Source organism: Accipiter gentilis, chromosome 13, assembly GCF_929443795.1.
Source record: "Accipiter gentilis chromosome 13, bAccGen1.1, whole genome shotgun sequence".
In the NCBI taxonomy this organism is placed as follows: domain Eukaryota; kingdom Metazoa; phylum Chordata; class Aves; order Accipitriformes; family Accipitridae; genus Astur; species Astur gentilis.
Window position 1 is genome coordinate 16,386,179 of NC_064892.1, and position 26,490 is coordinate 16,412,668.

The following is a 26,490-nucleotide window of genomic DNA, read 5'->3' on the forward strand; positions in this document are numbered from 1 at the left end:
TGGCACCGAGGGGCTCCCAGTGCGTGGGGGGGGGGGGGGGGGACGGACGACGACGCACAGGGACACACGGACACGCACCGCCCCGAGGCCGGGTCCGGCCGCGCAGACGGGGGCTCCTGCGGCGAGCGCCGCGGTGCCGAGAGGGGCAGAGCTCGGCTTGTGTGCGCCCCTCGCCCGCACAGAAGAAAGCCACCCTTGCGAGGGTGAGCCAGAGCTAAAATACGTAAAAGCTGTGGGTCTGGGTTGGGTTTTTAAAATTGACTTTATTATTTATTTTGGAAAAGAAAGGTATTCCTTGACGAGGGGATAGCATGTCAGCACGAATACATCTTTTTGCAGGCTGCGCGGAAAGAAGGCGAGGCGCCGATACGTGTAACTTAGCCCTTGATTATGGTCATTATGTGAACCGAATTACTACCAAAAGTTTGTTTGGTAACTAATTATAGCTCGCTAAATCTCTGCCTCTCTTCACTTCAGCATAATGTATACAAACTTTTGTACACGCGGATCAGAATAAAACAAAGTGTTGACAGCATCCAGCAGTGGAAATTCACTTACACAAGACTTTTTTTCACTGAAGTGTTGACAATAAACATTTAATGAAGGCAGAGACTTGGATGTCTCCAGACAGTGTCAGAATACTTTAAACAGACCATTAGCATGGCTTCTTCTACTTCAAACAGAGCACACTATACCATAACATTATAAAAATACAAAGTATGAAACAAATAATCTGTTTATACAGATATTTTAAGCTGTTTTCACCAGCTCTGACATCCCCTGTATTTAGTAACAGAAACTTACTCATTTCAGATTACTCGCGCTTAAAAAATGTTAAATACAGTTAATGCAATATTAATCGCCCTTTGGTGATATAAAATGCAATATTTTCAGGCAGCTATCGAGCTTTTCTAGAGGAAGAGCTGATGAAAACAGTCACAGCTGAATAGTGGAGAGAAAAAAGCTCTGTATTTATTGCTTTTGTTTGGCTTTTGGCTACAGAGACAGGAACATTCTAATGGGGTAAGGACATTTATTTTATCTGCAATCTATTGCTGCTAGAGCAGGAGTGGCAGATGGGGTTTGGTGTTATATTCACAGAGTAATTTAGAGCAAATCCTAATAACTAATAATGATTTATGTTAATTTCAATCACTTATGTGACTTTATTAAAGCACTGCTGTAAGAGGAAGGGGGGGGGGGGGGGGGGACGACGACTGTTAAAGACGAGGGACTGGAGAGAGGCAAGCTGTGTCTGTCTGCGACCGAACCGCCCGCTCGCAAGGTTGCTGTGGTGTGTGGTGGGCTCCAGCGCAATTTCTGACCCGAGGAAGCAGTGACTGGCACCAGCTACCGCGCACGGCTCGCTTTTGAGACTCCGTACCGTCGGCGCTAATTTCTGAAAAGACAAGCCCCGTGTAGAAACCCCGTCCACCTACGAGAGGCGAACCAAAATAGGGAGCGAGCAAGGGAGGCGAGAGCGTGCGGGGGAGACTCGTGTTATGCAAAATGTATTGATTGTGTGCGAGGAATCTGCGGGGCTGATGTGCTGGGCTCCCGAAAGGATAGAGGAGGCTACTGGCGGAATAGCTAGAAAGACCCCCAAAACGTGCAGTACGCGCAACTTTTATTCTGGGCTGCTTCGGCGGGGTGGAGGTCTACAGTTCCCTGCTCGCGTTGCATCGGCGTTACTCCTCAGCGCAAATCTCTAGGATTCTTTTCCCCGGGGGATTTTATTTTCTTATTAGGGAAAAAGAAAATAAATAAATAACAATTTAAAAAAGCGGCCGTTGCAACTAGCCTTCCCTATTTCCCCCTATAATCTTCAGTCTCATTAACAACTGGTAATACTCGAGTGCACACACGTAAACACAGGCGCACACATCGGCGTGTGTGCGTTGAAATGAGAGATGTTTGCAAAAGCCAGGGCATCTCAAACCCACTAGTGCTGCTCTGCATAGGATCGGTTTGATGTAGGAGAGAGGAGTACTTACAGGATTTTGAAAGGGAGGGTGCTCTTCGCTTCTGGCAATTTACTTTCCCAGCTACCTTTATGCGTTTTTCTGCCTTAAGGCATACAGTCTGAAAGTAAAACAACATCAAAGCTCCTTATTAACACTATTTTCCTGAAATCAGAAGATGAAGCTACCTGAAACGTTTAATCTAGTGTTAGCTTTATTTCCCAACAAAACAGCCAGAACAAAGTTCAAAAGAGCTGGGGCAGTTATCTACAGGAGTCTAAAAGGCAAAGTGCAGGGGGTGATTTATGCTTCCGTCAGAACCCTTGAAATAGATTAAACAAACCTTAGGTTTTGCTGCATTCTCAGCTACTGTATTGTGCACTATAATTCCCGCTTCCAGACAACACGGCTGGGAGTAACCTCCCCCCCCCCCCCCCAGCTGCCAGGTGCTATGGATGCGAGTTTCCCAACTTTGGGGTTATTTGCAGAAATCTGCCTTTTCTGCTCTGCAAGCTGGCACTGCCTTTTAAATGCGACCCGTTTCCACACGAGGCAATTTTTGTGCTCTCTCTAGTAAAAGGTTTTACATATAGCGGCCCCCTTTTTTTCCTTAGATTAAAAAAAAAAAAAAAAAAAAAAGCGCCAGAAATCCCCGTTTTAGGGGCGAGGAGCGGTGCTGCTGTCGCTCGCCTCCCCTGCGAATCCGGGACTTTCAAATCCGTGTGCGCGCCCGCCCGCTTTTTGAACTCGATCACGGCGGGGCTGCGCGGGGGCTGCGCGGAGGAGCGGGCGGCGGGGCGGGCGCGGCGGCGCTTCAGCACCGGGGAGAGCTCCGGCGGGGCTGCGCGGGGCTGCGCGGCGCTGCGCGGGGCTGCGCGGGCGGCCGGCTGCTGGCTGTCTGCACAGAAGCCTGTAATATGTTAATGGCCGTGGGGTATGCCCGAGGTACCATCTCAAGCTGCTTCGCACACCATATGTCAGGCCGTTAGCCACATGGATCTATTAATCAAAGGGGGAGAGAGGGAGAGAGGAGAGGGGCGGGGGGGGGGGGGAGGGGGCTTTTACTACCCCACCCTATTTTGCTGTATACTTTCTCCTTTCATTTCCCTCAGATATAAAGAGCCGGAGTACCTCGAGCACGCAGCTGTAATTCTCTTTCGATCCGCTCTCCTTTATACATACCCTCGTGGAACCGGCTCGGGTCACCCGCTAGCGAGATTCGAGGGAGGAGGGGGGGAATGTGGCACGTTCCCCCCGGCAAAGGATTGGGTTTGAAAAGTGCCGCTCACCTTGGGTGACAAAGGGGACCTCCGTCCGCCCCTCCGGCCCTCTCCTTGCGGAGGTGCCTCTGAGGGGGAGGCTTTTCCTAGGATCACCTCCCGACCGGCAGCCCGGAGGACTGACCGTCCTCACCGCTTTTCCGTGTGCCCCGTCACCTATTGCAGCACGACTTTTCTCCGCGGGAGGTTTGTCCCGCGGTGGCTAAACCCCCGAGGTCCACAAAAGTACCGGGTCCACAAAATCCCCGGGATCGGGGGGGAAGAGGTAGTCTCTGTCAGAGAGCGGCGGACAAGCCCTCGGGGAAGTGAATTTTTCAGGCGGCCGGCAAAAGGGGCCCGGCGGGCTCACCCCAGCTCCTGCGGTCCAGGCAAATAAGGATGTCCTAGGGCCCAGGCTTAGCGCCCCGGGACGGTGGGGGGCTCTGGGGTCCCTGCTTGGCGGAGGGGGCGCTTTGGGGCACTGGCCCTGCAGGGTTAGGACGAACCTGCTCACCCGGGCTCCTCCGGGACCCTCTTGGCCAGTCCGGAGGTGACACGCCGGGGCACAAGCCCGGGCCGTGGACACTCCCAGCCTAATTCCCAGACTCCTGGATTTTTTTTAATTTTTTTTTTTTTTTTCTTCTTTTCTTTCATGACGAATGAGGGGGAACGTTAAAGAGACTGACCTTCCGCTCAGGCACACGCCGCACGAAGTTTTGAAATTCTAGGTTATGACAAAGTGCTACAGCGGCTCAGGAAAGTTATGGAGTGGAGGAGGGGGAAGGGAAGGACACCCCCCCCCCCCCCGGTGTGCCGGGACCCTGCGGCAGGGTCCCCGCGTGGGGAGGGTGCGGGGTGGAGGGAGCAGATCCCCCGCCCCTGATCTGCAGGCCATGCGAATGGTTGAAAGACACCCGGGGAAAGGGCAAGGACGTGGGCTAGACCAGGGACGCGGAACACGAGGGTAAACTCTGCTTTTCGGAGGTTTCCCTAAAAAGCCCGAGACCCCCTAGCTGGCTGAAATTCCCTCTGTGGGTACAAGTGCATGGCAGAGAGGCAAGTTGGAGGGAAGAAGCGCTTGAGACGATTTCTGCGACTGCTGACGCAGGATAGTGACCCTATTGATCGTGTTGTACGGTACGGTGCGTAGGTTATGTCGAAGTCGGTCTTTAAGACAGACTTATTTCCTGATGGTTTTTCCTCTTTCGGTGGCTGGAAAAATAATGAGTGCATCTGTGCTTAGATCTAAAGCTGGCACCCGTCTTCTGGCACCTTTGCTTTAACACAGATTGCGTTTAACCTGCAAAAAATATGAAAGCCTTTCTAAGCAATACTTTACATCGAGCAGAGGTAACCGCGCGGGCTGAGTGTCAGTTGGTTCTGCATTTCCACCTAGCTAAGGAAAGGCTCTTATTACCTTTAAATTTTGGTGCACACACCACCCATCATTTTCTTCCTCTATTTAAAAGGTAACCCATATATCTGTCGTTTTAGGTTTCCAAAGACTCGTAACTTAATTCCTTCAGGCTATTCATCAGCACAGTAATTAAACTAGCAAATGGATGTAAATAAAGTGAAATTGGTTTCATGACAGATGAGCCGAAGAGGCCTCTGACATGAAACAAGCCAGGACAATAATTATTTCTGCACCGGGCTATATGAGGAACTCCATCTGGATTTATTAGGTGCTGCAAGTTATTTGCTGGGAGCAGGCAAGACAGGAGGACTCACTTTAATTTGACAGGATTTTTTTTTTTCTCTTTTTGCATCCTAAGTAGGTTACAGAAATATAAATCTGGAATTAACTTTGGCAGGACTCCGAGAAGCCTCTATCCAATGTAAAATCTCGGCAGTGAAAATAGGTAGTAGGAGAAAGGCTTATTAAAGAATTTCCTCCCAAATGCTAAATAGGATCAACTCTACGTTAAAATCCTGCTTTCGAGGTATCCCCTATTAAAAAATAATCCAGAGCACCGTGGCAGCCGGTGCGTGCTTCCCTTTTCTACAAACATGCATGCGATACAGCAGAGGCAATGGAAAGAAGGCAAATTTGGAGAGCTTGGGAATTCTGAAAAGCTTCTCTAAAAAAAAAAGAGATAAAAAAAAATCTCAGCTAAATGGTGACTGGTAAGATCCCCCCCGCTCCCTCTTCTCTGCCAAGCAAAAGTTTGTACCTGCGGAGAAGAGGGGAGCAGAGAAAGGGGCTGCGAAAGGGAGGGTATGGGTTCCGCAAGGCTCAACTGTAATAGGAGCCATCAGGTCCAGCTTGGAGTGGAAGTAATATACAGAATAAATAAAAAAAGGGCTCTCACAGCAGGTGCAGATTAGTCCCTTTCCCCCTGAAAAGATTAGAAACCGAGTGCTTTATGCTTAAACGTACTCTCAATTATTTAAGCGCCCCTTCGTGATTAGCAAGTAAAAGTAACGCTCCAGAGCGCTGAAGAAATGAAGCAAGAAGAGCAGCGCTTCCCCCGGCTCGGGCAGGCTCCGCAGCCCCCGCCCCGCGCCCCGGCAGCTCCCAGCGCTCGGGCCGGGGAACATCCACCTGTGGGCTGGGGAGCGGGGAGGCAGGGCACGGGGGGGAGGAGGAGGAGGAGGAGGAGGAGGAGGAGGAGGAGGGGGCAGGGTCAGCGTGAAAAAATCCCGCGGTCGGGGCTGTGCAGGCTGCAGCCCGAGCTTGTTTCACGGGCGGTTGGGATCCGTGGGCAGGTTTTTCCCGGGAATGCTGGACCCTCAACGTCTCTGCCGCTGGGAGGGGGGGGGGGGGGAAAATAATAAAAATATATATATAAAAAAATCTCGCATCAAAATCCCAACCCCCAAACCCCCAAACCGCCCTCTTTGCGTGGGCTGGAAAAGAAGCGAGGACGCCTGTGTTTGCATGCGGCGGTTTGGTCAGGGGTCGTGTCTTTCTGCAATCAAATCAGAGGCGTTTTCCAGCCTTCCTCACGGAAGGGACTGGGATAACTGCAAAGCCGGGGAGAGATCCTAAAGGGACTGAAATCCCCTCATGTCTGAAGCTTTCCCTTTTAACACACACCAGACTAATTATTTAAAAGTTCTTGTAAAATCAGAAGACATAGCCCAGTCCTTTAATTAGAATACACCGTGAATAGGGACAGCATATGGAGGGGAATGTCAAGAAGAGGGTGCCAGGGGCAGATCCTTGGAAATCTGTATTCATTTCTGCCTCCTATTTGTTCAGTAATCTCTGCCATCATAACTAAATCTTGGAGCACTGATGTAGTTCGAGTTGTTGTTGACTCAACGTCAAAATTCAATCACTGGGGGTTTTGCATCAGCCGGGCTACTTATTTGTCTAATAAATCCGTCATTTTGTAAGAAAAATATTTGAGCAGCCGTACTTGACCTCTTGGTATCCACAAGCCACATTTATTTCTACCGGTTTACAAATGCAAAATGGAGATGATCATCTTAATGCCTCGAGGTACCGTGTTGATTTCTGATTGGATTTTAGATGGAAATGTCTATTTTAAATACCCCGTGATTAAATTGTACATATAATAGAATTCATGCCTCTCAAATCAAATCCTGATTTGCACACCCCGGTTTTATTTTAAAAGAAATATTATTTAAGCATAAATTGTTTTATTAAGTGGTTTGTTAACCCCCCGCTGTAAGATTTTATTACAGCCGGGCAGCCTCCTCCCTGGGAAACTTCTTTCGACCCCGGAGCACCGGTTTCTGCTGGAAAGGTGGCAGGCGCGGGTGGGCTGGAAGCCCACCCGCTTCACAGCGCTGCCTCGGCCCTGACAGCCCGCGCCGGGGGATCTACTGCCTTTATTTGTATTTTATGTGATTCTTGCGAAAAGGGGGCCCGGCTGCACAAGTTGAAGGCGGGGGGGGGGGTGTGTGTGTGTAACTTTTGGGCTTGGGGAGGGGGGGGGGGGGTGGATGGGGCGGGGGCATGGGAGGGAATAAGGTCGCTGCCGGGAGAGGAGGGAGAGATTTGGGAGCCCCCCGTCGGGCGAGAGCCCTGCCCCGCAAGCCCCGGGGGGCCGAGGCTTCCCCGCTCCCCGCCGTGGCTACCTGCGCCCTGCGCCCCGCCGCCCCCCCCCGCCAGCGGCGCGGCTCCCCCCCGACCCACGCGCGACGCCGGCCGCGGGTCCCCCCCGCCGTGGGGCCGCTGGCGCGGGGGGCCGGGCCCGCCTCCTCCGCGGCCGGCGGGGAGCTCCGGCGTGGGCTGCTTGTGTTTTGTTTTCTTTTTGGACTCGCTTTTTTGGCTCCCGCGCCCCCAGTTTTCCCCTTGGGCGGCTTGCCGGGCTCTTTCCGTCTCCGTGGAGATACAAAGGGCCGCTGTCGGCCCGGGCAGCGGTCGTTATTCCCGCGCTAAAGTCAGCCGTGGGCTCGTTCGTCCCCCCCCAGCGCCCACTCGCCCCTGGACCACGAAGGGCCACGGCTGCCGAGCTGGAGCCCGCCGGCTCCGGGGGCACTTGCCGGGCACGTCCCCCGGTGCCATCCCCCGTGAACGCCGTAACGAAGCGCCCGACGCCACGAACGGGGGGAAAAAAGTGAAATATCTCAGCATATTGAAAATATTAACGTTGGCTTGTAGGAATTAATGTAATGGGCCATAGTTATTAACAACTTATAAAGGCTTAAATCAATATAAATTAATTTAATTATGATTTCTAATTGCATTATGCATGATCAATTTGAAACACTACATTAAAGATAATTAGAGCGGGGTGCTAGTCACTAATCACTTCCCTAATAGCTTAATGAAAAGGAACGCCATGTATTACCTATGGGGTGGACCCATGAAATAATACAAATGCTTATTTTCCAATAGAATACAGCTGTAGCTCTTCATAGACGTTTTAACCACTTTATTGTAAACGCAAAACGGATTTGGGCTTTTTACGTGGCCTTGCTCAGATTTTACCGGTGTTGACTGAAGTGCCGGTGTATCGAGTCCATCTGTCGATGACCCGAAGGAAGCCTAACTTTCACGTAAAAGTATCATGCTGTCCTTAGAAGCTAGTGCCAAGAGGTCACAGTAGATGGAGGTCCTAGCTTAGCATAATGGGTTTAACATTTCCATGACATCATCAGGGAATCTGAAAAGGAGTCTAAGGATAATCAGAGTGGTCATTCAGAAGCAGAGTAAATATTTTATGAGGATATATAGAAGACAGGAAAGAAGGTGGTCAGAAAGGTGAATCTCTACTTCTTCATGCTCTGTGAAGAAGGTTTTTCACTTGGTCCCAATTTTGATTGAAAACTTGTGTATTGTTAACATAAAAAAAGGCAGAGCAGGACCCTTGGAGGCGTGAATCCCGATTTGTTTTTAGCGGCCATCTAAATAGATTTGTATTCACTGTCGCCTTTACGGCTTACAGATTATTTCCCTTACTTTTCTGATGTAAATATATCCTTACTTGATTCTTCATTCCCATTGCACATTGCCACTTACTCAGTCATCTGTTCCTACTTTAACAACAAGAGTTCATTTACTGTTAAAATTAAAAGCAACCAACATAAACGAATGCCTTGTAAATGGACAATGTGAGGCAGATGAATTGAAACAGCTTTCCCCGTCATTAGCTTGATTTTCATATCTTTGCGTAATAACCCATGCAGTACTTGCAGCATACGTCTTGATTAGACTCCTTATGTAATTCATAGTTTTCAGAGAAGTAGTGTGTAATTAGAGAAACTGAGGTTTGAGGAGAACAGTAAAGAACAGTAGCATATCGTACCTACATTTGTCACAGCAAGACCTTTCCGAAGACTTCTGCTTCTATTAAGGCCTGATTGAGACCAAGAAGCTTTGGGACTCCCGAGGATAACACTGTCTGAAGAAAAAGGAGGAGTGAAGGATAGGGCCTAAATGTCACCCAAGGAGTGTAGTAGCCCTTTAAGTCCAAGTTATTCGGACCATACTGACTATAGTACTGAACTATGAGGGAAGATGACTCTCGGGATGGAATGATTCCAGGGATATGCAGTTGGTCTTTTTTCAAAGACTCCTGTTTAAAAACTGCAGAGTAGATCGGTTATTTTTCCCCACTATGTCCTGCAGAGAGAAGGTAGAAGCAGAAATAAGCTTACTTTGCTTAACAATTTCTAAGTATTCCAGTGAAGTGGGACAAATTGCAGGATAAGCCTGGTCATTCCTTCTGTTGTTCACAGCTTGAAATGATGTGGCCTCATACTGCCAAGATCCAGTGGCAAGATCTGAGAGCAATTCATGGAAATGTTTTAAAAAGTGCAAGTACTCCAACCTCAAAGCTGCTGTTTGTTTGGTTTGGTTTTTTTTAAGAAAAGTCCTTCACAGAAGCCCTCAGCTCCTGCAAGGAAAGTTCTGATATATTGAGGTAGCAATAAGTATATATGGAGCCTAACACCTTGAACTGAGGATGGGATATCAACATGGCTTAGAATATCCAGGTGACAAATGCCTTACAAATTCCAGTGGAGACAAACTCTGGTGGCTCCGGTATCACTTCAGCTGTGGGAACTCTTCCAGCTCCTGTGACTTTCCCGCTATGTTGGTCCCTTATTGCATCCTGACCTCTGCCCCAAACAAAATGATTTCCATGACTATTGTTCAATCTCTTGTCAGGAGTGAGGAGTCCCCCAGCAGGACTATTCTGTAGCCAAAGAGCTCACAAGGAGAAAAATAGTCCACTGAATTTCATAGATGGGCTTAAGGACTGAAGCCTGTATGTAAACTCGTCTTGTGATATGCTTTAATTTTCTCTGCCATGAATAAATATTGCACCAGCCTATGTTTTTCATCCTGCACCAGAGTTGGGGAAGTCTTATCTACAAAAAGGGGCAAGTGGGGTATTAGCTAATACAACTGCTTTTGAGAATATTGATTTTCCTTTTTTTTTTGTGTAGAAGCACGAAGAAAATCCTTGCTTGTGCAGGGGACCTGTGGTTATAAAAGCCTCACCTATACACTGTTTGAGTGGTTAGATTGAGAACCACATGGAGCCTGCATTTTATGCTGTTCTTTCATATAGCAATTGATTTTAGATAGCACTGTGAACCAAGGATGGAGCATGGGCGCTGTTTATATGCCAGGGAAAGGAATGAAAATAGTTACGTGAGATTCAGTGACAACTGAAGCATATAGCTTTGTAGCTATGGAACTATCCCGAGCTCCTCTCTCTAAACTAAATCCAGTAGTTAATAAAACAAACACCTTGGTGGTTCAAACACATCTTTCCATCCTTTTGGGGAACCTCCGAATGATTGGCATGTTTGCGATCGTGGCAATTCACGAGAGCCTTAGGATCCATTTTTGTAAATTTTTGCCCAAGTTTTTTTATTGAATATAACTTTGATTTTTCTCCTCACCTAAAATTAAATGGAAGGAAATTTTTAATTAATTTAAACAATTTGTTAAAAAAAAAAAAATTACGTTTGCTGCCTGACGTCTCAAGGCTTCCCCTTTTCCGCCTGACTGATTTTTGCACAATCCACTGACAGCTGCAGGCAAATATGTTAGCAAAAACTTTAATAAAGTCTTTGGTTTTTAAAGCTTCAAAACTAAACCTGGCAGCTTTGATTTTCAGTAATAAAACTAAGCACGTTTTGATCAGTGGCTATTTTAGTGCTATGCAGATAGGATAATTGTGTCTGACCAGGTTGTCACCGTGATCTTGGTAGTGAGCTGCCACGCTCGGTGCGAATGTGTTAGGTTGCAATGCTATATTTTTTAAAAAGTTAAACTGCTCGAAGACTGTGCCACAATATCAGCTAATTGGACATCAGGTATCGTGATTTTCTGAAAATGCACAGGATTGTGCTAGAGAAGTTTTTAAGTAATATGAAGCAAGGGAAGGTCTTTTCAGCATCCATGGGAGACTGAAGAGGATGATGCTCTTAGCATGTAATTAAATATTAATAATGGGGAGAGGTTAGACTTATTTTTATTCTCTAAAACATTGTTAATAGGCCTCAGTCTGGCATCGAAAACATTAGGCACATTGCTCTGTGTCTCACCTTTTTAACCCTGTTTGCATGTTTAAGTAAACACATCTTAAGGTCCTTTGTGCTTGTGACTGGTGACAAAAACAATCTGTATGTTAAATCAGTGCCGGGCTCGGGAGAGGAGGATATTCTGGTTCAAATTCATCCCATCGTGAACCCAGTAAAACATGACAGCCACCAACTGTTCTGTCTGTATTGGAACTGCGTATGGTTTGGTTGTCCAAAACAAAGGACAAGAATGTGGAGCTTATACTTATCCACAAAAAAATGTAGAAACATTAAAAAAATAAATTGGATTAGGAAACAGATGAATATAATGACCTTCCTTACTCTCAATCATATGCTGCCAGCTAAGTGTTTGAGTCTGAAAAATTGCACTAATGAAGCTATTTGAAGGCTTTTGTGGACAACTGCTTCCTCTTTGAAGATTAAATGAATGATGTTGATGTGATTAATCTTAGTACAGGGAGTGATGCAGCAGCCAGAAAATACCTTGGTGATTTTCATAATTAAACTGAATCAACATTTCAAAGAAATGCCAGTGTTATCACTTGTATATTAGAATTACATTCATTAGACAGAAGAAACAAATAATTTGAGCAAACAAGATTTTCCTTTTGGTGTACTGAGACTTCTGTCATGTCTCGGAGTATCTTACTATAAATCATCATTACTGTTTAATTTTATCCTTGCCTTTTCAGTTACTTGTTTTCTGTTTATTTTTTCTTAACCATCCTAATGATTTACGGTTACTTGCTTCCTGATTATTTATTTCAGTATTAAATAGCCTTTCCCTGTTTTCCAGTTAAAATTGCCCGCCCAGTATAGGGTTTCAAATCTTTGTCATTGAAAAATGATGTGAATAGTTGCTGGTTTATGTGGATAATGGAGTCGGGCATTTCAACAATCTCTAGCTTTACAAGGGCTCATCTATAAAGGATAGGACAAGCCACAGAATATATGAGAGGCAGGAGTGACAGCAGTCTCTGCATAAGACTGAGAACACAAACAGTAGTTCACAGTGATCTGTGGAAATAACAGTTTGGGTCAGATTCCGCATGTTTAACTCATTCCCTGAGAATCTTACAGATTTCGGTAGGGCTGCCCAAAGAAATAGTTTTTAACAGCTGCTAAAGTGGCAGCATCTGGATTCCTATAATTTAGCAATCCTAAGTAGTCTTTAATAGTGCATATTTAAAATACTGGAATAATATATGTGCACTCTTTTGTAACATAAGGAACTTAAAGTACGAAATGTATTTCCCAACATACGTGCTTAAACACAGAAATGGACACACATACACACATGTATACGCACAGAGAGTAAACTAGCCAACCTGCCAAACAGTTTTGGTGGGGTAAAACCAATGAACGTCACAAACATACAGTCGGTTGCTTCTTTAATGCAAATGAAAGTGAAGGTGTAGGGTTAACGATTGTTGCATCAATACAAATTCACTGTATTACTCTTTCTATCACCACTTCAGATTATTTGAAAGGTTTCTCTGTGACTTTTGGTAACCCTGATATTTACAATGTACTTCTAGTCATTGCACAATCTTTCCTTTCACAGTTGCTTAATAGAAAAAAAGAAATTACTTCTTTAGCGTAGTGGATAAAAAACTAGCTTTTCACCTTGAGGACCTCAATTTTAGTTCATTCCATGATCTGAAGTGAAATGAGCTTGGTGGTCTCCACACAATCTCTAATGGGCAATAATCAACACCACCAAGCTGAAGTTTTCCTCCATATTCAGTTTAAAAGCAGTACATGGACTTGGAATGCCCACTGATCCCAAGGAAAAGGTTTCTGTCATACTGTCTGGATATGATATGAAGACAACATCCCCCTTACCCTGTCTGACCTTCAATCCCTTCACCTAACCTTGTCTTTCCGCGTAGCTTACTCCGTTTACCTCAGCTGATTCTTCCTATCCCACCTCTCACTTCTTCGTACAGGAAACATCGCATTTGCTGTCATCCCCTGTATCCTTTTGTCTGTATCTTTTACTGTTCCTCTTTATCCTGTGTTGTGTCCCTCAGGTTGAGCACTACTTTGCTCAGCGCTTTCTATATGACTCAGGAAGTGTTTCTCACTACCGGAATAAATGTGATTACCACTGCTACTAAGGCATCTGCAGGTGGGAGACCCCAAGGTACATGCTGTAATTAACGGCCCACACATGAATCTGATGGAATTCACGTGTTGACTGATTTCCTATGCAGGTCTGTCATGCTGGGTGGCAGCTCTATATCTATCAGTCGGCACGGAATGAACCTTGCGACCAAAGAAAACCGTCAACGAGCTGTACGTTCATCTTGCCTACCTCTAACTGTAAAAGAGACAAAGCGCCTAGTCTGAGCTAACAGTTAGACTTCTGCTATTGTTCATGAATACAGAGGTAGGCATTTCTGAATGGAGATTTGTTTCAGCTGAAGACGGCTGACTGCGATAGCCGAGCTGAATAGCTCCCTGGAGCTGCCTATCCTTTCCACCGGCTTTGGCACAGACAGAAATCCCCAGCTAGTTAACCAGCCTTGGAGAGCTATACATCCTCGCCTCATCCTTTGTGGCCCAGGTCTACGTGGCACTCAGGTGCGTCTCAGAGAACTTGGGAATATAGGGAGTCATTCAGGAATTTGTTTTGGCTGCAGATGTGTGAACGTGAGAATGCCTTTATAGTCATTCATGCGAAAGGAACAACAGCAGGTTGCTAGGTTGGGCTTGATGTGCTAGAAGTTTTCATTGCCTTATCAGAGATCCAGCTTGATTTCTTTGCCTTGAGGGGGAGGGGAAAGAGGAGAGGGAAGAAAAGGTGGATAAAAAGAGGAAGTCTGCCGTTCCCCCTGCAGTCAATAGCCAAATGTATTTGGTAAGACTGTATCTTCAGGCGTTTTTAAATTTTTGTTACTTACGACTGCTCTTAAAAATGACTCCAATGGGCATCCGTCATGTTAGTTCAGATATTTCAAACACAGCCTTCCTTCCTTTCCTCTCTCCCTTCTCACTCCAGAACTTGAGTTAAGGCTACACGAACCCAGCAGAAGTCCTAGGTAAGATCCAGGGCCAAGTGCTATGTAGTGTGAGGACACCAGTACCGGTCAGGGTGGTGCTGTACCTTTGGGCCTGAGAGTCAGAGGGGAGTGCCTGGGATGGATGCATTTAGGAAAGTAAAAGTAGCCGAGATAGTTAGCCACGACAGGCAGCTCTCACAGAGAGGTAGGGAGGAAGCAACAACAGACAGTGTGTGTGAGGGCAATATTACTCTCCAAAGTTATACTACATGGATATCATCAATTCCTTTTGTGTAGATACAGTTATACTGCTATCTTCCTTTCAGGCAGAACAATTAATTAGGCTGGGATTCCCTTCAGCTGGCTTTAGACATTGAAAAAGTAGACATTGACCCTGAACTGGTTGTTTCAGGTCTCTTTGGAGTCAGTGTAAAGAGAGAAACATCTCACGGCAGTTCAGTCCACCTCTGAACAAGTATCTCACGTAGGATGGATGAATCACTCCTTGGAGGTGCCTATTTCTCTTCATTTTTAGAGGGCTACAGCTAGGGAGAATTAATCCTTTCTCTCCTGTAAAATATTTACGTGATTTCAATAGTCATCTGACCATAAAAAATGCAGGCTTGAGTATATTATACAACACATATCGTACTCTATGCATACACCAATATATATACATGTGCCTTCATATGACTCCGGGAGCCAGAAGCAATAGAGGGTCTCGAACAGGCTCATTTGGGAGAGGAACAATATCAAAACAGCTTCAGTGGAGAAAATTTAAAGGCAAAATTTGCTTCCTCTGTTGGAGAAGATTTCCAGTTCAGTAACCCTGTTAGAAGCTGGGAAGCCTATGTTTTCAGACTCTGGAGCAACAGACAGATTGGAGAGCGTGGAAGTCGTAGGTGAGCATTTATTAACCCCCGACAGACTGCTGCTGTAAACAAGAATGTTAATGACTATTCTTTGAATCGCACTATTTGTAAAAAATATTTAATGTGTATGGATAAAAAGGACATTAAGAGTTTTAACAACAAACCCAACGAAAATATCTTCAGAAAGCAACACTTTAAAAAGGAGCTGAAGTTTCAGAACAAGAACATGTTCCTACTCATCACAGTATTTATAAACACCATGCTCTTAAAAACAAGGAAAGGAGTAATAAGGGCTGTCTTTTATCTTACTTTGCCCATATACTGAACATTCACATTAAACAAGAAAGATACAACATACAAACCTTAACTTTGAACTATTTATTGTTAAAGTTCCTTTATGTATCACTTTTATGTATAATAGACGTTTTTATTTCTACCTATTTTTAAAGGTATGAGAAAATAATATACCTAAAAATTATTATTTTATAACCAGTTTGCAGTAAAATATTTATAGTAGTTGTTTATCCATAATAATGTTGTATATTTAACACAAAGATGAGAAAAGTACAACATTGTTGGCTTAAGGTAAAACTATGTGTTTTTATGGTTTACATTTCAATATTAATACTTAATGAGTATACAGATGATTTTGTTTCCCTTTTAAAACAGCTTTCTAGGATAGTTATATTTCAAAATGACTAAAGAACTAGCTTTTAGATGTTTAACTGTAAAATGGTTTGTGATGAAATACAGATGACTTCATTTTTTATATGAACGGTCCTTCCTCAGTCACACTAAGTGGTACTGCTAAAAAATGTTGCTATTCCAGACCTTCAGATGCCTTTCACAAGTGGCGGTGTGGAAGTCTCAGGCAGAATAGTGACAGGTGATTCCGTTCATTGGATCAGGAGACTCAAAGAGCGTGGTCACTTTCCTTACAGAGGTGCCAAGTGCCATTGGAGAGGTGGTAGGGTAACCAAGTTATCTATATTGTGTGTTGGACGGGCAGGTACCAAACAGAAACTGCATACTTGACTTACCAAATTACAGCTGAGGCCAGGCATGATATCTTGTGGTATCTGGAATATCTGGCACTAGACGCTACATTTAGGAAAGGAATCCCTTGCTGACCTACTTTAGATACTGATTTTATGAAGAAATGACTTGAAGTTGCCTTTGTTAATGATAAAGGAGTCACTAGGGTGACTGGCCTAGTCATGGGCATTTAAACTGCAGAACTAAAGTTAGGTGAGATGAATTTTACCTTTGAGACCCAAGTCCAAAACCTAATGCTCTAACTTTCTGCTCAGTTGCCAGTTCATCCCAGGAAGTCCACAAAATATTTAAATTTCTAGCTCCTATTCATCCTGTGAATTTCATTGGGAAGTTTGGTAACTAAATTAGGATTTACGATCATAAATTGATAGATCTCCAGCTCCAAAGCCAACAGTGTATTGATGCCATATTGTCTAAACAAGGGGCCTTATTGGCTTGCAGTGTCACGTATGCCTACGAAAACACAATTGGGGCTGATCCTGCTGTTTTCTCTAAGAAAGCTTTATCACTAGGATACTTGTTCAAGATTTGGGTTCAGCAATTGCTGCAGCTTGAGATGACTCGAACCTCGTCTATTACATCCCAAGGAATATCCTGTTCATTACACTATCAGGTCAGCAGGGGTTAAAGGCCTTGTGTTCTCTCCTGTTAGAGATGGACAGCTGTGTAACACTCGTTAGTCATTGGTCACCGGGAGTGCAAAGAAATGCTAGCGTAGGTGGATTGCTTTTTGGGAATTCTTCAGAGTCTGATCTCTTCTTTTGGTATGGTTTATGAATTGCGCTCTATTTTATTTTGTATAATCATCGACACACATTTTCCTAAAAATATTGGCCAGTTCACTTTCTTAGTTTCCTTCCTTCCAGTAGAGAAGCCTAGCCACCAGGCTTGAGTCATACACAGTTCCTTAGGTCTGCCTTCCCTCTGGTCCCACAAATCTTTGTTGCGAGATGTTTTTCCATTGTAACTGATTGCAGCCATCACTGTCACAGGAAACCTGCTCTTTCAAGAGGTTATCCTCAGCTAAGTACACTGGATCCTTGCTGTGTTTGCTCACCTGAATAGTTCTCTGGACTCTGCTGTCTATATTGACTGAAGGCTGGATTCAATTCTCCACTTGTTGGCTCCAAGCGCTACCTCAGACACTCTAGTTTATTCAAGATGGTGGCCCTTGAGTATGACTCTGATCTAAAGGGACACCCACATCTCATGTAGAGATCACACCCATGATTTCCGTTCACTTAAACGACTACCTTACCAGTATACACGTACCTACAGACTCCTAAATTTACATTATTACAGTCTGGAGTTGAATCTTTTGCTCAAGGTTTGATTCAGTTGTCCATGCATAAGCCCCTAGTGCTATTTCAAGTACCCTGGGTTTACCTGTCCGCCCAGCTGGTGGACATGACCACCGGCTAAGTGAGACCTTCGCTCCTCTGGAGCGTCAGCTAAAGGGCAGCTGAAGGGCTACCCTGCACTATCTCATACAGCTTTAGATGCCTGTGTGTAGGCAACTGGATTAAGCTCTCAATGTCAGTGCCTAAACTTCAGAGGGAGGCAGTGATACAGCTATATTCTGTGGCTAATGTTTCATAACAGCCGTCTTTAAGTGAGTCTGCTCCCAGCAGGTAAACTCTCTGGACTGCTCTTTGGTGCTTAGCTCTCTCCACTAATCAATTAGGAAGCCTAAGCACCCAATTTAGGCAGTCTGTGACTGTCTAATTAATGTTCTTAATTTTCCTAACTCCTAAAAAGGAATTAGGAGATGATATACTTCCCTGAGTCTGTGCCCAAGCAGCCAGTGTTTCATTATTAAAATTATCCGAGTCTAAAATCTGCTTCTGGACAATATGATAATTGCCTAAACCCTGATCCTCTAGATGTACAACACATGCCTATGCGATCTTTGGATTTTAAGTTATTTTTATCCAGCACATTTATTGTGTATGCAATATGATAGGAATAGGTTTAACTCCCGATATACCTTGCATGAGTTGTGTGGCCCTGTAGATGAATGGGGGATGCCAAGTCCTTCAGTATTTGTTGCATAAAAGTAGAAAAGAGCATATGCTTTAAGCTAAGTCTGAACTTGTTTTCATTTAAGGTAGAAAATTCTGATTCAATTCATTCTATTTTGTTAGGGATTTGAAACTGCATCTCTCACCAAAATGTTCTAAGCATCAGGCTGGTAGATTTTCTGGGGTTGGCTGCTCACAGCCTCTCCTTGCGAGATGTGATGTTCCACTTCACAGAGAGTGATTAAATATTCATTAAGCTAGTGAAAGAACAAGCTTCTCAGAAGACAGAAGGAGTCTGGTACTTAAGGCAGTCACCTGGGAAAAAGGGAGATCTGGATTCCAGTCACTGCTGTAATGATTACTTAGTATTAAATACATACACTGGTTCACGAACTGGAACCCAGCTTCTTCTTTCTCGGGGGGAGGGGGGTTGACTATCAAGTACTTCTCACTTTCTGTCTGTTGCAGTGATTACTTAATTATCCAGGAAAGCTCTGGCTGGGGAGAATGAGCACTCCTCTGGGAGGTGGGAGATTGTATTTCCACGTGGCAAAGAAAACCAGATGTGCATTTCTCAGGCCCTTTATTATCCAAAAGCTAGAAAAGGAAACCCCTTTCATTAGGGAGTAAAACGTGGTAACTCAGGCCTTTAGAACCATGGATCCCAAGTGGAAGAAGGCATCTCTCTAATCAAAAAATAAGTTGCAGAATAAGGAGAAAGTTCAAGGCATATGCTTAATCTCAGTATTTCCTGAAGTGCTTCCTTGCTCAGCACGTCTTTGTGGATTCCAGCTCTCCTGTACAATTTGTAAAGAAACAGACATCTAACTCAGGACTGCAGATTCTACTGCAAAAGTGCACCTTTTGGATAGATGCTGTGACATTTAACTAAAATCCCTTGCAGATCTGTCCTTTCAGGTAAAATTCTCAAAGACATTTTGTTTCTGTAACTCCTTTTGAAGCCAGGGTAGATATTACCATGGATTTAAGAAGGGGCAGAACTATACCAGCAGGGATGTCTTTTATACCCCACTTTCCCCATGCGGTTTCAAAAGGAGAAATATAAGAGTATATATTCAGTTAAATAAATGTCTCCAGGATCATTTGCATTCTTGATAAAAAGCTGGAGCTTTTTCTTTTTTTTTTTTTTTTTTTAACACATATGTTTCTATGCTGACATATACAAAATTATGTACATTGATGCGAATAATTTGAACTTCTGGTATGCCTCATGGAGATGTGTGGCTCTGATTCAGCAGTGGATGACCTAGGGAGTTTCAGGGTTTTGCTGCATGGGGTGAATCAGAGCATATGCATTAAGTTAGGTCTATGAACTTGCTGACTCAGGACCTGAATTACCTGTATCTGCTCAAGAAAAGACCTGTTGGATGTTGAAAACCTCTGTCATTAGGCAGTGAGAGAAAGAAAAGCAAAATAAATATTGATTTGCTTATAGAACGCATTGAATAAGAATTTAAAAAGACCAACCCGGCAAATATTTTCAATGTTGCAATATGAAATAGAGGTAAATTTTTACCTGGAAAGGTGAATAACTGTTTTTTCTTACCTCAGAAGGAAGCTGGAAGAATTGGTTCAGGAAAAGAAGGGACTAGTTTTATTTTTGCATGAAGATAAATCAGAGTAGACATGAGATAACCCCTTTTTCATGTTTTGTATTTTCTCCTTTCTTTCTCTCTCTCCCTTTCCTTCCTTCCTACTGTTAGTCCTTTACTGTTTCCTTTTCTCTTTGATTCCTTCCCTCTTTCCCTTCTTCTCTCTTTTCTTCCTTTTTTTACTCTTTTCCTTCTAACTGACCACAGCCATTCCAGCCTCATTTCCACAAAACGATCATCAAAATTGTCCTTAAATGAAGGATTTGGCTGCAAACTCACTCACAGCTACTTTTTTCTGTCCCAATAGTACAAGATATATATCCAGAAAGCCATGGTAGGAAAGCTAGGTTTCTCTGTCTCTGAAAATACAGTCTTTGAACTTTTCAGCCAGAGGAAGTTTTCTGTTGGCTATCACTTATGAAAAACATGTTGGCTTTGTTCATTTTTGTTCTTATTCACTAAAGTTCAACAACCTAAAAGAAATATCTAGGCCTTGATCGTTGAATCTACTGAAAGCACAAAGGAGAAAGAGAGGGGAGTAGAAAGCAAAACTATTAGGCTACAGTGAGCTAGTGTGTAATCTTTCAGGCTGAAAGAGAGCAAGATTAAGGAGGAGATGTGGATAGGATGGGGCAAGAGATACAGAAATTCTCCCTAAAGCCTCTGTACTCTGCTGCTAATGACCTTTTTAGCTTCAACATGCCAGCAGCTTTCTGTACTACCTGCCTTTCTGAAAAATAAAAGTATAGAAGACATTTTAAATAATTCCAAATTTAGCTGTGTTAAGAAAAGAGAGAAGAAGTGAAGAAATGGGAAACCAGCAAGCAAGCAGGTTCCTTGTCGTTGGTCAGAAGCGCTGAAGCAGACGGCTCACTCTGAGGGGGCAGCTGGCACTTTTTTGGCTGGTGTTCAGCTTCTGCCATGGCATCTGAGATTCATGTTCCAATTAACCCCTAAACTGGGAAGTATTCCGGGTTGCTGCTAGGTCACATTTTAATTAAAATTCAGAAGATTCTTGGAAAACATGGGGAAGCTCATCAAATAATTTTGCTCGTAACTATTTTACTATTGACCTCATTCCTCTTTCCTCCCTAAGCTGTCCTCCTCTAATCAGGCAATCAAAGACACGTCTCCCACCTGGCAATGCAAAGCCTGGTCCCCACCACATGACATGTTGCTGTTCATTTTAAAGGAGTGACTCTAAAGTAATTTACGAATGCCAGATTGTTCCTGGATGTATATGGCCAAAGCAATCGTATGGAAGAAAAACCCATCAAGAACTTTAAAACACCAGAGATACCGCTTCTGTTCCTACATTTCTGTTTCATTTTCTGGCAGTCAGCCTACCTGAGATATTCTTTCCAGATGTGAAAGGTGTGACAGCATAAGAGACAGAAATACCAGAAGAAGAGCTACTGATCCTCTGCAGTGTCACTAGGACAGGCAGTCAATAAAGACGCTTGAGTCTCAGCGGGCTAGGTAAGGTGTCCCGCTCTGGGATGGAGAGCTGCCAAAGAAAGATAATTAGACACTTATTTAGGTATTCATGCTGATTTCTGGGACATCAATGGCAACCAGTAGGAAAGGGGCAACAAGGGGAAAATATGTATCTGAACTGCTTTCTCTTAAGTACTGATATATCAGTTCTTCAATTAGCGACAAAACTGGGTGTTTAGAGCTCTTGGTGAAGAAGAAAAGCAGGTATTCCACAGCCCTATCAGTCCGGGGGTATGAATTTATAGGTATGCGTGCCTTAATTGTGCCCTTCAGACCAACTTCAGAAGGAAAGGTGTGAACACGCACACTGAATATACACCTATGGAGTGGAGGATCTTCTCAGGGTGATACCGCAAGCTGAGGTGCACCTAGAACCTGGCTGCTCCAGCCCTGGCTGGGTACTTTAAGACCAGAATTATTGTATAACCTTCTTAAGTGCCTTAAGCACTAGACTAGTGTGTAATAGTTGGGTGTCACAGTGGTATCATACTCAGCAGAGCCCAAATGAATGAAGGACAGTCTGAACAGTTCTAGCAAATCGGGTTCTTCTGGGAACTTCTCTCTCTTATTAGCATTCTGAAGTGCTGATAGACACAAAGCTGCATTCTAAAAAGTTGTACCAGTTAAAAAAAAAAAAAAAAGAAAAAAAGAAGAAAAAAAAGAATGTGACTTGCACTTAGTGCACTTAGCACACTTAGCAGCAGAACCTTAAGAAAAATTACTTTCTGAATCTTTCATTTCCATGACTGACTTTGCCTGCAAAATATTCAGAACTGGTGTAGTCAAGGGAAAAGCTGAGCATCCTAAAGAACACTGGCATCAAAATATTACAGTGACAAAAAAAGTAGGAACAATTGATAAATTACAGAAGAGGCAGAGTCTCAGTAACAACCTCCATGGTCCTCAGCCCTGTAGCAGACGGCGGCAGAAACCAGGATGTAACAATTTTGAAGCAGTGAGCAAAAATGTTAATAGATCAATTAGAACATGGACCTGAGATTGCAAGAGATGTTTTGGTAGATGAAATAAATGTACACAAGTTAAAATTCAATCAGGATCATGCTGGAACATTTAAATACTGTATAGTTACATGCATATTCGATATATACAAATTGCCTGTTACACTATCTAAGCATCTTAAAGTGCCCCAAAAGACATTATTTACCATTTGCTGTTAAAGCTATACAAGAGTAAGTCAAGTCTACAAACAGTCCATCTTGGGGACTGCATGGAATTTATTTTTCTTCTGATATTTTGCTTAATAACACTTTCAGGCATTAGTCTAGACTAGTCATAGCCTAGTCAGAGCTCCTGATACACTGGAGACACTCCTGAAAGACTGAAAAGTTCCAGACAGGCTTAATGCCAAAAACCCTGTTTTATATAAGGGAGGAAGTATAGACAACTGCAGTTTGACAGGGCATTTTCCAGAAGTTTCCAGGACACAAAGGTTTTGACATGCTTCTGCCAGCCAGTCACTGCTTCTAGACACCTTTAAAGTCACTGGTTTGGAGAAAAGAGGAATGTTTGCTGAAAAGCCATCGCCATGCCCTCCACCAACTCAGAATCTTTCCAGAATTCTCCCAGCCAAGTACTACTCAGAATTAATGAAAACCAGCAGTGAAATTAACAGCGAATGACTTAATTTCTAAGATGTGAAAAGAATCACAGCCTACGTTAATGAAGCTCTTAGTTTTGAGAGTCAAAACCAAGTCCTGTAGTTCATCATCACAGAGAAAATGAAACTATAAATGGTATAAAAGCAGCCAGGCAGTAGAATTTGGGAAGTATTAGGTTGTGTGCTGTCACAGTACTGTCCAGGCCGGCATAATAGTCCGTCTTTATTCTAAGTGAAAGGAAGAAAAGCAAATTTAGGGTAGAATAAAAAGAGATGTGGTTTCAATATATACTTGTTATTTCTGTGCATGCTTATATGATTAGCTGCATTGACCATCTAAACACTGTAAGGACAAATGGAGCTAGAGGGAAAAATTAGGGACTACTGTTGTCTTCTACAGTCTCAAGAAAATATAAACCTGCTGATGAAGACCTTCAGGTCTTTTCTCCCTCTCTTTTTTCTTTATACTTTTCCTGACCCAAATGCATTTGCACTGGACTTCAAGATTCAACACATCTGTCTGCTACTTTTTTTTGCTAAGAGCCTTCAGAGCCCTTTTTCTGCTTCTCTTTTGTTATCAGCCACAACAGAAGCCATGTGCAAGTTTATCTCTGTTGCAGATCATCTCACTGGCAACAATAGCTTTCCTTAACTCTCATTACCACCGTCCTCCTGGCACAGCTGGTGTTGAGTCCGCATCCACCGGATTCAATGTCAGAGAGACTGTCAACCTGACACCTCACAGGTGGATCAATGTGACACGTTTTAACAAACCAGTACGTAAAGCTAAGTTTTAATTGCAAGTTTTTGAGTAGAAGACACTGCCTTGCTTTTGTTTCCTGTAATGGGTTTATACCCAAAAGAAAATATGCACCAGTTTATACCAAGGTTGTAGACACGTAATGGACAAAATGTATTCATGTTATATAGGCCAGGTCTAAGGCAGCTCATTCCTGTTAAAATAGTTCGGGGATGATGATGGTCAAGGGAAATGGAAACATTTATTTCTTTAGTTAATTAGGGTGGGATAGTATTGCATGCTTCTATCAGAGCTAATTGCCTAGACTCCTTTTACAGGCAACAAACAACACAAATATGCTTCTGGGGAGTGATTCTCCTCTTCCAAAAGTAGATGTCTAAATATGTCGGATAAATTGCACTCTACAAATGTGTAGTGCTCTCCATTGCCTAAATATCTAGACAACTAATTTATATGTAAATGTTGACATATAAAACATCTCAGGCTGGCCGAGAGGAACCTCACCCAGATTGGATTCCTTCAGGTACAGATTCAGGAAAGCATCCATTCTAGAAAATCACTTAAATGCACATCTAAAATGTATGGAGGTACTTCAGCACTCTCATCAGTTGGGCCTTCTTGTATGAAGCTCACATACCTGGCTTTGTTAACCTTACACAGCCACTGCTGAGGCCCTCTAGAACAAGTTAGTTTTTGAAGGAGATGGTTGGAGTGGTCCAAAATGAAGCACAGGAGTATGTCAGTCGTCAAGTGGCATGGATGGTCAGAGGCACTCTGACCTATTCTGCTGCTACAGGGATGAATGGTATATTAGTTATACAACACTACATGACCCATACATTTATTTGTTTATTTTGTGTGGACAAAAAAAAAAGAGAAAAATATATGAAGTCTTTAAAATTAACGCAGTTATATTTGAACAGTAAATAAATACTTTTTTGAAGAAAGAGTTTTGGGAGAAATCCTAAATCTGAATCCTTCAGATTTTAGTGCATTATTTTAATGGATGTTTTGAGATTACTTTTAATTTAGTGCATACTTTGCTTATACTGAGCAATAGAAAACAAAGCTTTCAAGAAAACACTCAAATTAGAATGAAAATGAACGCAACCAATTCTGTTTATTTCCCCTGGTTTCACATGTGTAGTACCTTCAGAAATATTGAAGTGATGGTGTATCTCTGATTACATCTAGCCCTATGGCTTGGGGACCACAGTTTATTTGAAGGCACCTGTCTTTGCTTGCTCATTGCCTTGCCCTCTTGATTTTGTTTGTCACCCTCTTACTTTTTTCATCCTCCTCTGACTAACTGGAAATTGATTTCTTTCTGAGTAGGATGGTTATTTCTGTGCTGTTTAGCTAAGTATTTCATTTGATACTTGATTTTTAAAAGTTTTTCCTTCTGTTGTTGGTTTGTCTTTACTGTGTAGTGCTTTAATGACTCCTGGTAGGTTTCCTATGCATTGATTAATTCAGATAAATAAAATGTCAGTATTTATGGTAAGAAGGAATACACATACATATATTTCCTGTATATTAGTAATCTGACTCTTTTGTCCTCTTTCTCCCTTTAAACGCAATTACATTACAAAATTGATTTTGCTCCTTTCCAATGCAGAACTATAGTGAAACAAAAAAATCTACAATTAGTGGGAATTCTAATTACTTCTTACAGGTGAGAAACAGTTTATTTTTTAACATTTGGAAAGGAAAATTAATTTTTTTGTGTGTCTGCACAGCATGAATATTATGTATCACAAACGTCATAACTGGTTTTGCCACATGTAATCCAACCAAATAATTACTTGTCACAGTCTGCAAAAATGTTTAAAACCATTTTCTAGAGGGAAATCTGAGAAAATATTTTCTCATTTCATTTGGGAGGAACTCTGTTTTGCTACTCTGACCATAAACCAGAAATATACAGTAAAGAGCAGCGAGACACAAAGTCTCATCAACTGAAGTGAAAAATCTCATTTATCTAATCACACACTCCTATTATATTTTCATTACACCAAAGTGCGTCAGTTCATCTGATGTAAGACTGGGGGAAGGGATATAAAAATAGGTGATGAAAAAAGAAAAGTTATTCACTTAATTCCCTTGTCAGGCAAGGTTTCAAGATGCCGTCATATGGTGTGAGAATGGCAAGAGTGCAGAGCCAGCTATAGGAGGGGTAGAAGCGGATATCTTTATCTCTGTGATGACTTATCTCCTGAGGACACTACACAAGCTACTGCCTCATCCAGAATAAATTTTCTGGAAGACTGCACGTTAGATCATAATCAAGACCAAAGAGGCTTCTCAGCTGGCTGATAAGTAGTTATCTTTGCAGACCCCTGCATCAGGACACAATACTTCCTTTGCAGGTATTCACATCGTTATTGACCCTTCAGACCAATTGGTGAGTACATAGGGATTTCTGTGTTGGGACCTGCCAGCAGCTGTCCTCAGTCTTCCAAAATAACTAGCAATAGCTGCGACTGCAAGGACCACTGCTCCCTTTTGCTGCCTTCACTTCTTAGGGCTCTCTGCTGTTAAATATCCAGGAGCACTTGGTGGTGCTGACTTGACCTGCCAAGACACCTTTTTTCTTGAGTTAAAATATCTGCTTTAACATATAGTTTGTCAAATAACTACATAAGTCAGAGTGGTGGAGGAAAGGTATGGAAAGAAGAGGGTAAGAAAATAGGAACAAACGTTTATGAGAAAATCACAGTTAATGAGTGTTTGGAATCAGACATCAGAAGTTCACTGGAAAAACACAACTTCATTCTTTAGTACTAAAAAAGGTCAATTAGTACAACTGGTTGGAAAATGAAGTTTCCATTTCACAGGAATTTTCGCATTT

At 43.2% G+C, this 26,490-nt stretch overlaps 1 long non-coding RNA gene across 1 annotated transcript in view; it reads right to left on the minus strand.

Moving 5' to 3' along the window:
* Positions 1-1,292: 1,292 nt before the first annotated feature.
* Positions 1,293-26,490, minus strand: part of LOC126045189 (uncharacterized) — a 187,466-nt gene continuing 162,268 nt past the window's right edge. Inside the window, exons 2-3 of the long non-coding RNA XR_007507952.1 lie at positions 1,995-2,082; positions 1,293-1,740 (exon numbers count right to left, since the gene is read on the minus strand). This is a non-coding gene — a long non-coding RNA (uncharacterized LOC126045189). The remainder of the gene's footprint in view (positions 1,741-1,994; positions 2,083-26,490) is intronic.